Here is a 7,128-nt window from a genome sequence, read left to right as displayed (position 1 = left end):
AAATTTTGATGCTTAATTTCTCGAGAATGCCTGAATTACCTGAAAGCACCTTGTTGCGAGCAACAAGTGTCTTTCGTTTGATTTTGAATTGATAGGGTTCAATTAAACTGTTGACATTTGGTACGATTTACTATCATATTAACTTCCTTTTAAACTAATTTTGCAACCTACACTGCGAAATGCAGATTTCCGGAAAACGTCATTTTAAAACTTCAATATCTCTGCAATGCGTTGTCCGATTTTAAAACGGTTTTCAGATTTGTATTTAGTACAAAAATGTCAACAAAACGCATATGCTTTAAAATTCCAAAAATCGAAATATTCGTATCACTTCCGGTGAGGACCGGAAGTGACGGACGACCTGCTTATATTAAAATTTGATAAGTTTAAAACATATTCTGATGGAAAAAAATTGTAGATTATTTGATTTAAAAAAAAAATTAAAACACAATTTTCCAAAAATGCTGGTTGAGCGGACCGGAAGTGGCGGACGATCGTAGTTTCACCTGATCGGCCCTGGAAATTCAAAAATCTATCATTCCTGAAACTTTCAATTTTCTATCTTTAATCGTTTTTGCGAAAAAGGGAGGACAAGATCACTTTTTACAAAAAGAAAAACGAAAATTACGGCCGACCGGAAGTGACGTCATCAACAAAAATGTACCTGATAAAAGACCTTGATATTTTGTATTATTCGTGAAATTTTCATAAAAATCCATTGAAGCATATTTGAGATACATGAGTTTTAAGAAAAATGTTAAGAAAAAAAAGAATAATAATAGTGAAAAATAGAGAAAAAGAAACCTAACAAAAACAATAGGGTCTTTCGTTGGAAACGGAAGACCCTAATGAGCTATCATAATATGGTTGGATGGCAATGCAGGTGAAGATGGAAAATGTTCTTTACAAAACTGGTCATAAGAGCTAAGCATACGAGTGTATGATGCTCTTGTTGACTTAGACAAAGCTGACTGTAGAAGTGTGTTCATTACAGACTCAAGAGATGTTCCGGAACTGAGACTGGTGTTTGTCTTAACCATGGAGCAACCTGCCGAGCCTTCTGAAAGGAAAATCGAGACAGGAAATCAGCAACCACATTTGATTTTCCTGCCATGTGTTTTGCTCTAAAATATATATTGAATTTTATTGATGCCAAAACTAATCTGCGAACTAGCTTCATCAAAACCTTGTCTTTAGAAGTAGTTGAATTGATAATTCCTTCCACTGCTTCATTGTCTGTCATAAACAAAACTTTGTGGTTTTCTAGAGTCTTGCCCCAAATTTCAATAGCCAAAACTATAGGATATAACTCCTTTATTGTTATATGTAAATCCTTCATAATGTCTGGAGGCCATTCACCTACAAACCATTTTGACCCAAAAACAGCTGCAAAGCCCCCATGAACTCCAGCTGAATACAATTTTAGAGCATCTGAAGAAATCCATTTTTGAAATACGAAGCAGGATTTTCCATTGTAGTTACTAACAAAATTGAACCAGGCTTGTAAATCAGCCCTAGCTTCTGAGTTGAGAGTGATTCTGAATTTTGGACAACTGTGACCTTTTGTTAAATCATGAAGTCGTCGCAGGAAAGCCCGACCTGGAACAATTACACTGCATACAAAGTTCAGTAAACCAATCAGCGATTGTAATTCTCGCAACGTGACCTTTTTCTTTACTTTAAACTCACCAAGCAACCCGACAATTTTATCAATTTTTTCCTCTGGTAAACGTGCCACCATTTTTCGAGAATCAATTTTTATCCCATAAATAACAGTACATGTAGTAGGGGCCTGTGTTTTTTCTGATTTTATGGGAACACCCAAGGAATTTGCCAACTCTAAAAATGTATTCAAGGCATTTGAACACTCATTAGTATCCGCCTTCCCAACAAAAAAGAAATCATCAAGCAGGTGTGATATTCCTCTAATGCCAAACTTTGTATTCAGAATCCACTGCAAGGATGTTGAAAAGAATTCAAATAATTGACAAGATTCTGATGCGCCCATTGGTAAAGCAGCATCATAGTAGAATTGCCCATTCCATTCAAACCCCAGGAGTGGATATTCAGAGGCATGTATGGGTATGAGACGAAAGGCATCCTCAATATCCGCTTTGCTCATTAGGCAATTGAAACCGAAATTCTGAACTAATTCAATGACTGTTTCTATATTTTGATAAGAGACCATTGTGTATTCAGGCGGAGTCCAGGAATTTACAGAGTCCACTTTTGGGAAGGATAAGTCATGTATCAGCCGAAAAGAACCTTCTCTTTCTTCGGAATGAGACCCAAGGGAGAGCAAATGAAATTATCAAATTGTGGTCTTAAAAATGGGCCTCTAATTCTACCCTTTAAAATTTCTTTCTGAATTTTTTCCGCAACAACCTGTGTGTTTTCCATAGCACTTTTATGGTTTTTTGAGACTTTGCGGCTTTCTCTGCAAATGGTTGAATTAATCTTAAAACCAAATGTAAAGCCTTGAACAAGTTTTTGTCTGAGATGAGGGTCGTAACCATACAGGAAATATTCCAACATATCTACTTTTATTGGTGTAGGTAGCTTTGTTTCGTTGCCATCCTCTGCATGTGTAAGTGGCATGCCCTTTTCCACATTTGACACACTGGTGTTTCAGTTTACAATCTGAGAAATTTTGGCAAGCCCCCGTTCTGCAGTAGGCCCAGCAGAATCCGGAAGGGAATTGATTTTGGTATTGCTGGGCCCGCTTTTGAAAGGGAGAGATTGAATTTAGTTTGTTTTTTGAGGGATACCACCTGGATTGGGGGTAGCATTGACATTCTGATAAAATGCAGAGCGCCATAATTCATCATAAATTATAGCCCAATCAAACCTCATCATTTTGCGCACCTTACGAAAATTTTCGTCATAAGACTTAGCCATGGGAAAACCAAATTGTTTTGACATTGCTCGTATGTTGTAAGCATACTTAATCAACCCTAAGGACGACTCTGGAAATTTCACAATAAACAATGACATAAAGATGTCAAAAGCTGCTGTCCATTGATAAATGGAGAAAAACTGTTTAGATTTGACATTTGTTGAAATTTTCACTGTTTGTGATTTAAACAAAATTTCATCTTCATGTTGATCATTAAAATTTGGCAACAAATGTGTCAAATCTACATAGTTGTCAGCCCAAATATCTCTTCTTGCTTTTTCACTTACATTAAAACCAAGAGGCAAAGAGTTATTCAATAAGTAGGTTGTTGCATCACCTAGTGGTGAATTGTCAATACCTAGAAACTCTGGGTTTTCTGTTGCCACTGTTGATGAGGAAGGAATATTTGCAGTTGGTCCCGGTACCAAGTTAATGCCTTCTTGCAAAGAAGTTGATGCTGGAAGTTGTCCTACATCAATGGCTCCTCTTAGCTGCGAAATGATTGATGACGCGATTTCATTTGCTGACGGTACTCGTTGGGCTTCATTTTGTGTTGTCAGAGAAAGGACGTCATTCTGTACAGTCAGGGGTTGATTAGGGCTTGAGTTTGCTCTCTTTGTTGTCGACCGACGTGTTGGAGTGGTTGTCGCAGTGGAGTCTCTAGCTTTCGCAGTGGAGTCTCTAGCTTTCTTCCTTTGTTTTGGCATGTTTCTTTCAATTAACTACAAATAGGGATATAAATGAACAATAAATGCTAAATGCCATACCTGATTATTGAATTATGCACTAATAAATAGATGCAAGGATATACGGTTTTAACATATTAGTGTCTTATTTCTATCTGACAAGACACCATTGTATAATCCTGCAATAATGATGCTTGAACAGTAACACATTAATTAATACATGTGCCATTATAACTAGGAAAGACCATAATGTCAGTCAAATACCAATATATTTGTACTATGAAATGGTGTGCATAGTGTCTTATGAAAGAACTAAACCGATGAACTTGTTTTTCAAAATTGTGTAGAAGTTATATAGCATAATGATTGACCTCGACCACAAACTAAAACTTAACCATACGAAACGTATATGATATTAGCATTAATGAACCATAATCAAAATGTGCGCAACAACCATTAAATTAAAATACTTTGTGTAAGGATGCCTTAAGTAAAGATTTGAAACGCACGAATACTTTTCGCATATATCTGCATACAATCATCATTAAGATGAACTTTATCCGTTAACAAGGACTCAGTGTTTTTCCATAATCCTCGATGCTTCCAAAAGGAAATATTGTCTTTATTTTTGAACAAAGTTGACAATTGTTTGTTAGCTTCAATGACCTTGACATTGTAACGAGGATTTATCCCATCGGAATACCTCGGCAGTAACTGACCAACTATAACATGAGAAACATTATGCGCAACTAGTAAGAATTCTGCAAACGATCTTATATCACGCGCTAATTTTTCCACATTTTCTTCTCGACACAAATCATTTCCACCAATCTGAAGGAAAACTGAATTTGGTTGATATGAATGAAAAACCTGCATAAATCGTTCCGATTGAATGGATTTTGGACCCGGGCGCAATGTTCCCCCACCTAAACCGGCAAATTGAACCTGAATTTCTGTACCATCAAAGCCTAAATTGTACCAACCCGACCTACGATTTTGAAATTGAAATGACTCTAAACGATGGATAAAAGAGTGGCCCACAATTAGTACTCGATAAACCATTTTTAAGCAGATAGGTATATAATATGGATGGCCTATACCTTCTACGCATTGAAATTCCTCCTGTAATCCAAGATATCACGTTCGTAGATTGGGTATAGTGGAGATCACAAAGAATAAGATTAAACAAAGTTCATGAAAATTTCTTGCGTCCAGCAGCCAGAACAGAAAAAATAGTAATAGTTGTGGTTTTGTAAGGCCCAGTCCAACATAGAAATCACAGAGTCTGATCCATGCACTTTGTTTCCATCTGGTCCGATAGTTTCAATTTCGTTTATAAGAAAGTTCAGTTGTTTTGGTTCTCCATCGAAGTGGACACAAAATATATGGACTTTTCGAAGTGTCTGAAAGTACAGGGGGCCCATTTGCCGCGAATGATGAGGAATGCTTACATTCTGACTGAAGTCAAACGTGTAATGGACGAATCTATTTGTCTCGGGACCTTTTCACACAATCGTTGTATACTTTCCTTTCAGCCTGTGCATTTGTGATGTGTTCCTGCATCTTTCTTGCTGCCTCCAACTTTTCCTCCTCTGAAACTGCATCTAACACACTTTTTCGAAGTTTTTCACAAGTGGCACTTGCATCGTCTCTTGGTTTTGCTATTATAATATGCGGAAGACACTGGTTCCAGATGTTGCAAAATGTGGAATACCGCACATGTCGGTCGTTCGGATAGCTTTCAACATATTTCTTGTGGACGTCCTTCTTCGTTGTATCGGATGGAATGTATATGGGAGGGGTGTCATCTCTTCCTTTTGGGGCAGCTGGTTGTGGCAACCCAAAGTCATCTGCATAACTAGAGATGAACTGTACAACTAACTTAATGTCATCATATTGTAGCGAATGACTGGGTTTCTTTCCTAGGTTCCCATGCTTGCGTGGTGTTACTCTATGTGTATTCTTATGGGTGATAATATTATGAAGAAAGTGCTTCCCTATATCATAGACAAGCAGGAACGTATTTCTGCAAACCTTTTCCCCGGAAGACATGAAAGTATGCCTGGAACGTATTCTTTTCTTTTCCCGTTTTGTTTCTTTGCAGCTGTCCACAAGCGATCCCATGATGTACATGTTTTTTTCTTCCTTTGACATTTCTCTCATGTTTAGGATCTGCGAGTACAAGTACCATCGCTGAAGATAGAAACGCACTTGTTCTTACAGCCGCAGCTACGAATCATTACCTCTCTGATTTTGAACAGATCAGGATCATCATGGGGTAGAAGTACATTCTCAATGGACGCTGAGCTTCTCTGGTATTTATATTCATCTCCATCATCTGAATTTGGATCCGACAAGACAGCATCATCAAGAAACTGCATTACCCGTCGATCTAAATCAATAATCTCATCAGCCGGTCCATCGTCGTCCGCGTTATCTGATGAATCTTCATGATCAGTGACCTGGGAAGCTGCAGGAGTGCTGTTTGAGTCAGTCCATCCAAAGTGCTGAGAAAAGAAATTCTCTAGCTCCTGAAAATCAAAAAAAAAATAAAATATTTTACACCAACAAGAAAACAATAATTCCACTGTAACATTTAATGAAAAACGCAAACCCTAGAATGTTATTAATTTTTTTTTTTTTTTGGGGTGTATGTCGATACTCAGTAATTGTGGGTTGTCGTGATAAAATTGACTAACTTAACAATTATAATTAATACTCAGAAGAAAACTGCGAACATTAAGTACATATAATAAACTGGTTTTTGTCCTTATTACATTAAGAATATATACATATTAAATCCGTTATTTATGATTTCTTTTCCCAAAGCTTGTTTAATTGTTGTTTTTTTTAATTTTGACATATAAATTAATGTGCAAAAAGATTCACATTTTAATTTCCTGACTGAAAAAAATGTTGGTAAATATTTCATAATTGTTATATTTATAGTTAAACCAAATATATTAAAGGAAGAAATAAATTTAAAATGCTACTGAAGAAAACAAAATGCGATGTCGCGGGGATTCGAACACCCGATAACAAAATGTAACGTTCACAAGTAGAACGACCTTTTTTTATCTTTTATTTCAAGTAGAACGAACTAACCTTCTGCGCCACGGACTCTACGATTACCGAAGGAAACTAATAGTGTCATATTTTTGCAAACTATCAACAACTTACAAAGAAGTTTGCCTTCTTACTTTAAAACACATTTTTTATCTACTCATTTTACCTTAAAATACCCTAAAAGTACTATTCTTAAGAATACTAATGCTTGTTAACCATCCAAATACACAGACAATTTTCATGCAGACAGTTCGTTTAGTTGAAACATTATCAAAATACCGGCTTCGGCTGATTTTGTGCATTTTGTATTACTGATACCTATTACTTTACTTATGTAGCATATATGCAGATGTGTCTGAATCATTATAGAATGTTTTTAGCAGGCTCACAATTCTATGTATCATACTTTTTTAAGTTGGTACAAGACGAAATTATATATTTAAATAGTTTTATCAGGATATATCTTAGCATTTGTTTGTC

General features: G+C 36.3%; 1 pseudogene; it reads right to left on the bottom strand.

The window, feature by feature from the left end:
• Positions 1-5,584: 5,584 nt before the first annotated feature.
• On the bottom strand, positions 5,585-6,736 carry LOC128169107 (uncharacterized; annotated as a pseudogene).
• Between the last annotated feature and the right edge of the window lie 392 nt (positions 6,737-7,128).

Source organism: Crassostrea angulata, unplaced genomic scaffold (genome assembly GCF_025612915.1).
Source record: "Crassostrea angulata isolate pt1a10 unplaced genomic scaffold, ASM2561291v2 HiC_scaffold_98, whole genome shotgun sequence".
Classification (NCBI taxonomy): Eukaryota; Metazoa; Mollusca; class Bivalvia; order Ostreida; family Ostreidae; genus Magallana; species Magallana angulata.
Note: the sequence above shows the minus strand (reverse complement) of the source record. Positions and strands in the feature narration are given on the sequence as shown.